The sequence below is a fragment of the Aegilops tauschii genome, chromosome 1 (assembly GCF_002575655.3).
Source record: "Aegilops tauschii subsp. strangulata cultivar AL8/78 chromosome 1, Aet v6.0, whole genome shotgun sequence".
Lineage (NCBI taxonomy): Eukaryota > Viridiplantae > Streptophyta > Magnoliopsida > Poales > Poaceae > Aegilops > Aegilops tauschii.
Window position 1 is genome coordinate 464451608 of NC_053035.3, and position 10431 is coordinate 464462038.

The following is a 10431-nucleotide window of genomic DNA, read 5'->3' on the forward strand; positions in this document are numbered from 1 at the left end:
AGGTCAAGATTAATGGTAAAATGGTCTAGTTATCAAGCCATATGGTGAAATTAATTGCATTGTATAAGGAAGAACATACATATTCCCAAGTAGTGTTCAAGGCTAAATGCTCCGATTCTGATTTTAATGGTATTATTACAGATTGGATACTTATTAATTATTATTATTGAGCAGGAGGACACTTGTGGTTTGTGTAATTGAATTTGCACTGCACATTTTCCAAGAATCTCTATAGGCCTTTGTCTTATATTGGCCGCCCGACCTTCTTGCATAGCCAACATATAAATGATTTGGACACAAGATTCTATGCAAGAGTATCTAGGTGCATCGAACTAAAGGATACAGTGCCACAAGCAGTAAATCTGGTTTCGGTTAAAGTAATAGCCCTACAGATGGTACAAAGTAGTGGCAAGACAGACAACTTTCACTCTTAGTACAAAATAGAAGTACAAAGAGAAAAATAGTGAAGAGTTGGACTAATAACCTTGCTATAAAAGCTTGGCTCTTGGTAGTGTGTAGGCTTTACTTTCTTCTTGGAACCTCCAAATTGGTGGAAACACGATTACTTAATGAAAATATGGCCACCGGGCTTCAACCATTTCACTATTCTACCTATCAGCTTCTCAACCTACAGGTAGAAGGTACCAACTATAAATTCCAAGCATTGTAAAAAACTGAAAAGAGAAAGTATATTCTTCTCCAATAATGAGCATCATTCACAAGTTGGGGCCTAATTTCCTGCAAAAAAGAATAAAATAAGTTGGGGCTGATTGTACCTCCTAGTTTTTCTTGAGGCACTTCATTCATAGATGGAGGCGGGTGGATGAACCACCCTTGCACATGAAGGTGAAGTGCACTCACCACACAACCGCGAGCGCCTCGTTGCTGCTTCCACCACCAGAGAGCAAGATGGATGCCGACAATGGAAGAGCGTGCATGAGAATCATAGACTACACATGATTAAAGATTCAGAAACATATAGGCTTTGGGCGTCTCAGCTCATAATATATAACACAAATACAGAAGTAGTAAATTCTGAAACATTTAGTGGAGTCCAATATAGCCCACTTGTTTACATATTCAGCTCTTATCAGTTTTACCTCAACAAAGAGGTGATCATTAATTTTGGAACCCACATGTCAGCGTACATGAGAATCATAGACCACACATAATTAAAGATTCAGAAACATACTGTCTTTGGGCATCTCAGCTCACAATAACACAAATATGGAAGTAGTAAATTCCGAAACATTTAGTGAAGTCCAATATAGCCCACTTGTTTACATTCAGCCACGCCGTAGGTCCAGAATAAATGCATTGCACGCTTGTCATTTTCAGTGCTTGTTTCAGTAAGAAATTTGCATGAACTTTTAGCGAGTCAAGATATTTGTGCAAACAATTACATAAACCAAACAATGATATAAGTATAGAAGTCATTCGATTGTTTAACTGCAGCACATCCGTCTAGCTAACTAAAACAATAACCAAAATATATGAAAAAGGGATAATACTAACCATAAGCTTGTATATCTTCAGTCTTGGCTCATACACCAACAATCAACTTGAAAAGGTAGAAACTGCTGACAGTAAAAAGAAGGTAAGTGAAACAATTAAGAGATTTTTCGAAGAGAAGCTCACTTTAGTTGTATGCAACCTCCGGCAACCATGTCTTCATGTGAGCATCTCCTCAAGCTAGCAATAGTTCACCGTGACCCTTGTTTCCTTCTCACCCAGCCTGTAGGATCGGCAATCAATTTATTCAATGAGAGAAACAAACTTAAGTACAAATCTGATGAAATTCGAACATAATTAGAAATAACCTAATGCATCAAATCAACCAATAAACTAATTAAGATTTTTTTTCAAAAGGGGATAACCCAACTGATTAGAACATTACTTGCTAGATTTCCTGTCCTTGTGGATCATATGAATACTCCATGAACATCAACATGTCAGGGGTGGTGTGGCCACAGATGGGTTCCTCTTGTGTACCAAGCGAATGGAACCACTTCATCCACGGAGGCGGCGTCCCTAGGGATCGGCAGAGGCGGCGGTGAGCCCTGGGCTTCCGCGATGGCGGAGGCGGAGGCAAGAAACCCTAGACAGAAATCGAGGGAGGAGTGGCGGCACGGTTTTTTTTCTTCTGTAATATTTTGTAAAGAGAATAAAATGCAGGTGGTGGTGGGAGACGGGATGAAAAAAACTGGACGAAAGTGGTGGGACAAAAAAAACCCTAGCCGTGTAAGCAATCCTACCAATTGCTCCATTAGGAGTAGAGACAAAAGCAAGGCTGCACACACCTAGGTTCGGCGCTCTTAATTAAATTTAACAAGCAGCAAATAATGTCAAAATTCATCAAAGTTACTTAATCTGTTGTCAGCGATGACTTGTTGCATAAGAAGTCCAGCAGGCATATACTTACATAGTTAGGAAAAATAACCATGTCAACATCATCGGGGACGTCAGCTAGCAGGCGTCTGATGGAATACTCGGGAGCTCCACCGGGATATAGCAACTCATTGGTGCCTAGATGGATTATTATCCAATCCATGCCAGATTCCTACCATGAAGAAAAATGCCTTTTGTTTATGATAAATACAATACACTAAATGAACACTATTAATAATTGCTGGTGATAAGCCGAAAACAAACATACATACCCGGGCCATCACAATGGCCATCTCCATGTTGAGTGATTGCTTCACAAACAGTTCGTGGTTGCAAGGCTTGTAGAAGAATCCTGCGAGCCAGGTTTCATTCCAGATTCAGCTGCAGGTGAAACATATACATCATCAGAATGGGCATCAAAATGAATTTGTGTATAGCCCGACGAGGCACGCGGGCGGCGAAGATTGTTTCGGACCACCTGGCCTGCTGCTCCTCAAGCTCCTTGGTCTTGTACCCCACCTTCACCCCCTAAAGAAGAAGAAGAGAAACAAAGTCAGAGATTGAGAACAAGCTGAGTGAAATTGGTACTACTGGATTCTTGGAAATCTCAAGCGAGGAATGCACGGGGATGGACTCGAGGACCCCGGCGACACTGGGCTTGGCGGCCTTGCCCTCGACAAAGAGCAAAAAGTGCGCGACGCCGATGACCTTGCGGTAGAAGAGCCACCGCAGGATCTGGTCCAGGCCTGCGGAGGTGCTCGTTTGCACGCACACCTGGCAAGCAAGCAAAAGATCAGCAGGTCGGTCACATCGGCCGGCGGCCGGCGAGGAAGAGGGTGGAGGTGAGATTGGAAAGGTAGTACCTTGGGGTGGTGGGTGTCCGGCGCGTCGAAGTGGAAGGACCAGCCGCGGAGGTAGGGGAAGGCGGGGGCGGCGAGCACCTCGACGCAGGAGGCGGCGGAGGAGTGGAGGGAGTGCAGCCTCGACGGGGCCGGCACGGCCAGGCGAGCGGGCCAGCGGGAGCCGGCGTCGTCCACGCCGCCGCCGCGCCACTTTAGCGCGAACGCGAGGAGGGCGAGCGCGAGCGGTTGGGCGGTGAGGAGGAGCAGCAGGTGGCGCCACGCCGCGCCGCCGCCGCAGACGCGGTGGTGGACAGCGACCGGAGATCGGGCCGAGGGCGACGCCAGAGAAGAGCACAACCGCGTGGGGGTGGGGGTAATTTGATGGAAACAAACCGGTTGAAAAAAAACCAGTCAAAAAAAAACCGGACGAAAGTGGGGGGACTATTCAACCAATTCGTCCATTAGGAGTAGAGATCAGGGCTGTTATTGCATGCGTGATTTTTCTCTTGTTTACGGTTTGCCACACGTACAACTGTAATTATTGCTATTCGGAAGTTATTTACGAAAATGGTCTGTTGCTAGGTGGTCACCACCTGATCTGGATATAATTATTACTTCTAGTGTTCTTTGTATTGCCTTGACAAATAATGAATAGATAGGAAGTTTTTCCCACACACACAAAAAAATTCTAACATGAGATTTTATACCTACTTCTGGTTAAATAGTGATAGATGAAACAAGTGGATCAACCTGCAGCCGAAAAGGTTCAGTAAACAAAAACACCAATGTATAATCGACACACGTACATGCAGGGGTTAATGAAAATGATCTGTTGTTTAGTGGGTGTAAGTCTAGATCTATCCGGCTGTTGGGCATAAGCCACGGCGATCGCGTCGGGCGTGCGTGTGTGCGCGCGCGGGACGGATCGGGAGCGTGGCGGGCGTGCGTGGCGGGCGTAGAGGTGCTACACGGGCAAGTCCGTGCGAGTCAGCACCGCGTGCGTGTGTGCGTAGAGGTGCTACACGGGCAAGTCCGTGCGAGTCAGCACCGCGTGCGTGTGTGTGTGAGTAGCCAGTCTGTTGGCGAGTGAGGGGGAAGCGTTGGAGTCTATCCCGGGCGGGCGCGCACGACCCGGACATGTACGTGCATGTCGCGGGCGTGGACGGCGCGGGCCGGATCGGGCGCTCGGCGTTGTGGATTGGGACGTGGGTACGTGCCCGGCGAGTCCCGGGTATAAGTAGCCACTACTAGGAAAAGGCCTACTAATGGCGCACCTAATTTGGCCATTAATGGCGCATTAGTAGCACGCCATTAGTATATTTTACTAATGGCGCACCACTGGTGCGCCATTAGTATCTGGTATACTAATGGCGCACCCCAGATGCGCCATTAGTATATACAACAGTGCGCCATTAGTATGCCTCCCAGGGTGCCATCTATACCCAGGTGCTTTGGCATACTAATGGCGCACAGCAACGGGATGCGCCATTAGTAACTTCGGCATACTAATGGCGCACTGTTTAGTGATGCGCCATTAGTATGCTCTGGCATACTAATGGCGCACTATGATGTGATGCGCCATTAGTATGAATATTAGGTTTTTTTTATTTTTTTATTTTCTGTTTTTTGCACAGGTTACAAAATGTATAATTGGACAAAATATAGACAGCACACATCAACAACAGATTCATCGAATACAATAGAAGATTATACAATTCATCATTTTAGTCTCTGAATATAATTCATCATATTAGTCTCCGAATTGAAAAGACCGAACAAAGATAGAACATTATATTACAAGTCTCGAGACCGCGAGTTTGTCTTCACACTACAAGTCGATATCGATCATCTAAACTACCATCACATAGAAAAGAGCTGCGGTCATCACGATGAGCATCATCACGATGAAACTCGTCTTCATCCGGTTCCTCCAACGCTCCCTCCCCTCTCCCGCTAGATAGCGGTCGTATCTAGATTCGGCCTCGGCCCTAGTGGCGTACCCTTTGTAACTGTTACCGCTGAATCGGTGAACCTGTCTCCGACACTCCTCCCAGTCGTCGTAGACTTCGGGAACCTTACCCTTGTACACGACATACCACGGCATAGCTATGCAGTAGCCAAACGAAACGTTAGTACCAATTCACAGACAATACATAAGCAATATATAAGTATGCAACAGAATGATCGGAAGAGAAAAGCAAGACATTAATAGCATCGATTACATCTAAGTTGAACGACTCTCGAAACCAAAGAGACATACTACAAGTTCATTAAAGTTTAATTACAACATGAGCCAATCGATGTTTCAGAACTAGACACAGCATCACTGCTTTCGACTCGACTCAAGGGACCGGAGCGTGGATGAAGCCGTCGTCTATCGTGGGAGTCATGAAACAACGGGCGTTGTCAGCCTGCATTTGTAGGATTGTGTCGATGTCACTGTTGGACGGTTGATTTCTGAGGTAAAACTGCCCCGAGGTACGAAGGACATCTTGATGGATGATTTCCGCAAACTCCGACTGGATGCGAAAGAATTCTTGTCTGATGTCCGCGTCCTGGATTGCCCCCAAGCTTGCGGCCCAATCTTTGAGATTATTTGGTAGGAGAAGGTGATTATGGTCCCGCACGATCGCCCGCATGTGATGGATGGCGTAGTAGGCATCCTTCTGACCGCCAGGCGGCTGCTTGACGCAGCAGAACGTCGTATTGTGGGAGAACACGTGCTTGCCGTACTTACGAATAGGCCTGGTGAAGGTGCCTCCAGATTTGACGTAGCCGGGGAGAACATCATCGAGAACCTTCTTGACATTTGTGTAGTCTACGTTCGACTGACGGTCCGGGTCAAAATACGTGGCCATGGAATATTTGGGGCTTAGGAGGATGAGCGTGCAATGTGTGTCACTGCAGAAAACACGGAATGTTAAAAGAAAAACGATCGAAATCTAAGAATTCATATGTTACGGGGCGGTTGAGGGGAGGACTTACTCGGGAAAGTAAGGCACGAGGAAGTTGTCCTTATCTTGGTTTGCCAGAATGACGCCTTCGAGGTAAGAACTCGCGACTTGCCGGTCCCCAGCGCTGCCCAAGATCTTGGCACGCATGTAGAAGGGGTCGACTATCACGATGTCCGGGGTCTTGTCGCGAATGATCCGCATCTCCATACTCAGCGAAAATAGCCGAACGAAGGTGTAGTGCAGCGGATGAAGGTTCAACATAGCGTGGATGTCATCAAACCGCAGGACGATCGTACCCCCGATGGAGTTATCCACAAAGCCCTTGCCCTCTGGCACCTTGGCCGCGAAAACCGGGTATGCCACATCCTTCTCTCGGAGACGCCGCTTCTCCAAAGAAAGAACACTGTCATGCAGACTCCGCATAGCACCGGTTGCAGCATCGAGCATATTTCTCGGTAGCATCGGCCTACCCGCCACATGCACCCTCCTCGAGATATCCGCAGTTGAAGGTGGCCCGTCCTGAGCATGGATCGTACTCGGTGCCTTCTTCTTGATCTCCTGTAATGGGACCGAGTTCTGCTCACAGACCGCCTTCTTGAGTGTGTTGGGGCTGATCATATTTGGCACCTCGCCTATCTGAGGCTCGGTGAAGTCGGCAGCTGGAGGCGTCTCCTGAGAGCTGAACTGCAGAGGACGCGTGTTGCAACTTGGCTTCTCCGCGGTACCAGCTAGATCGCACACGTCTTTTGTTGGGTTGGGTTCTTGAGAAGGAGGCCCCATAAAGTCGCCACCGTCCCCATGATCGGCAAAGTACTGATCGACGTTGGCAAATGTATCGTCGTCATCGTCGTTCTGATCCTGTGCCATATGTATGTTTGGATCCAGTGGCATAGGGATGTCCGGCACCATTGCGGCGGTCTTGCCATGGGGCCGACTTGGCGCCGGCACGACTGGCGGTGTTGTCTTTGGGGTGGTGTCCCCCGCCCCCAAACGAATCTGGCTCTTCGGCCAAAACAGGGGCCAGCTCAGGCAGGCGCTGAGGTTCATCACGTCATCATCGTCGGCCCCGATGGGTCGAATCGGAGGTAACACCTCGTCGCAGCCTGGCAGCACCCGAACCAGTTGAACCCTAAACAAGTTGGGTGGCATCTGGGTACCGTGGAACAAGGGGTTGCCCGGTTGAACGATTTTGCCCTTGGCGACATCGACCAACTCGTTGTTCACGAAGTGCAGGAGAGTGCACGGAACGTCGGCGGCGCCCTGCGAAAACATGTAGGGCGTTAGGGATGCCCAGTCAAAGGCAAGGAGATGAAGTCCTCGGCCAAGAGAGGCTTAATTAGTTACCGTGATGATGGCGTCGAGCTCGGCTAATGTCGAGGCACCGCCAACGGCGGGCGTGCAGTTGACGGAGGGGCCGCTTGCTGCAGAGGTGCCGGCCGGCGTACACCCGGGTGCATTAAGCTCCCGTGCCGGCGTCGGAGACACCAATGCCGCCTCCGCTGGAGACACCAATGGCCCCGCCATCGCGTTCATCGAGTTGCTGGCCGTGAAGCTAGGAATCGGGGGCGGCCCGTGTTGGCCGCCCGCAATCCATGCACTAATCCCCTGGATCAAGGTAGGCACAATGGCGGTGATCGTCGCTCCGAGTTGTTGTTGCACTTGCTCTTGGACAATCTCTGGAATCCGCGCCACCTGTGCCCTGAGTTCTTGAACCTAGCGCGCCTGGCTTTCCGAGCTGGTCTTTTTCTCCTTTCGCCCAGCAGTGTCATAGTATGACGACCATTTTGTCGACAAGCCTTTGCCGGCCACACGACCAGCTGACGTCGGCTTACTGAGCTTATCCTTATTCTTCATTACATTCAACGCCCTATTTAGAGTGGTGTCCCAAGGGTTGCTCTTAGTCGACCCCGCGCTACTGCTTTCAGTCGCCTGCGGAAGGAATGTGAACCATTTAGAAATTTGGCTTCATTAATTAGAATGCAACCATATGGAGCTAATTACGAGGGGGTGTATTCCTTACCAGAACAAGCTCAAGCGCCCTGATCTTCGGATCCGTGGTAAGCTCCTTTGTTTTTGGGTCCTTCTTGTACCGGGCCCTGACAAAGTTCCTGGTCTGCTTGTCACCGTATTTATCGAAGAGGGGCGGTAGGCCTTGCTCGGCACGGTCCGCCTCCTCCTTGTCCCATATAGGCTCCGCCACTCTGTAACCGCCGGGACCGAGTGTGTGTTCCCCTAAATTCAGCTCCCGCATTTCTTTCCCCCACTTACTTGATTCGGAGTTTGCGGTGCTCGAGCAATTGATCTTGAAGTCGTTGTAGTCATCTTCGGTGATCGAAGGATTTTTCTCCTTGATCTTCTCATAACTCTCACCTTTCTCGATCATTCTCTTCATATTGCTTTTCCAAGTAGACAGGGCCTTGCTCATCTTCGTGAGGGCAGCATTGTTCACTTTATTCCCTTTGAGGCTTGTGTTTTCAAATTCAGCGGGGAACTTGTATCGTTCGTGCAGCTTCGTGAAGAGGAGGTTGCGCAAATTCCCTCGGTCAGGATGCCTCAGGTTCTCGGTGTTGATCGAGACGGTGCTCCGGAGAATGCACCCGAGCTGAAGCGAGTACCCCTTGACTATTCGTTCGGGCGCCGTTGGATTCCCGTCGGAGTACACTTCAGTAACTTCCTCCTTGAGGGTGCGGAGCACGGTCGGGCGCCGGTCCTTCCGTTGCCTCTTTGGTTGGCTGCCATCTGTGCGTGCGCCGCCATCATCAGTGGTGGCATCCTCGGCGGCACCATCAGTGGTGGCATCCTCGGCGACACCATCAGTGGTGGCATCAGTGGGGTCATCCTCGGCGGTACCATCAGTGGTCTCAGGATCGGTGGGGAAGGCGGCGTCCTCATACAAGTGAGGTTGTTCCTCCATCTCCTGGGACAGCATCCAGAATGGCTTGACGCTCGAACCCCCGGCCTCATCGTTGTTGGCCATGTTTCTCTCTAAATAGGAACCAAGTTTGGTCAAAAAGTTGGTTATTGTCAAGGAACAAGATCATGGTCTCATCATTTAGGGTTTGTCGACACCGAGGCATCCTAAAAGCTAAGCTTTTATCATTGAGGGTTTTTCGACGCCGAGGCACCCTAAAAGCCTAAGCTTTCATCATTTCGGTTTTTATCGACACCGAGGCACCCTAAAAGCCATGCATTAGTCACAAGTACGCCGGGGCACTTGATCCTACTTAATTAACTACTAAGATACCCCGGCCCATGCATTAGTCACAAGTACCCCATATGTCCTATTTTTAGCAAAGTCATGCTAAAATTCACGGAAAATTTCAGCATGACCTTTGCTGAAAATAGGACATATGGAGTACCCGAATTTGCCGGAACGGAAGTTAATCGACATTCCGGCAAACTCAAGGGCCTCTCGGGTGGACAAGGCAAAAAAGGCCTCCATCACAACATGGAAAATACACCAAGCAGTATCATCTCCAAGCAGTATCATATTTGTAATGACTGAAAATATTTACTTCAGGAAATATTTACTACTGTAGTTTCTGTTACAAACAAAAAAAGACTGAAGTTTGTCCTAGCTATATTTCAGGATGATTTTTCAGTTGCTCATGCTTTTTACAAATTGTAGCTACTGTTTTTTATACCTAAACAAAATTGCCCTAGCTATATTTGCTACTGTTTTTATACCTAATTTTTTGCTACTGTTTTTTTAATTTGCTACTGCTTTTTTTTATTTGCTACTGTTTTTATACCTAAACAAAATTTCCCTAGCTATATTTGCTACTCTTTTCATTTGCTACTGTTTTTATACCTAATTTTTTTGCTACTGTTTTTAAAATTTCCTAAAAGATTTCTAACTTTGCTAACTGTACTGTGCTAGATTTGCCCTAAAATCTATGCACAAAAACACAGAGAAGGCATTAGGCATTACACAAAAACACATAGAACTGCTATAATGTACAACAGGCTTTTGGTTTCTGGAACCATTTCATGCCCAAGTGATACAGTGATACAAGTAGATACAGTGATACACAAGCAGAAACTCAGTACTTTTGCTACAATGATACAGTGATACAAGTAGAATATGAAGGCATTAGGCATTACAACAAAAGGAACAGAGCTGCTATATTTACAACATGCTTTGATACAAACACCACCAAAGTCCAAAGAGTAACCACTTATTAGCTACCAGGAGTAAGTAACTAACTAAATACACGACCAGAGAATAACTCACTTTGCCTCTCACT

At 47.9% G+C, this 10431-nt stretch overlaps 1 pseudogene; it reads right to left on the reverse strand.

The window, feature by feature from the left end:
- Nucleotides 1-381: 381 nt before the first annotated feature.
- Nucleotides 382-3557, reverse strand: LOC109781476 (glycosyltransferase-like KOBITO 1; annotated as a pseudogene).
- Nucleotides 3558-10431: the final 6874 nt, after the last annotated feature.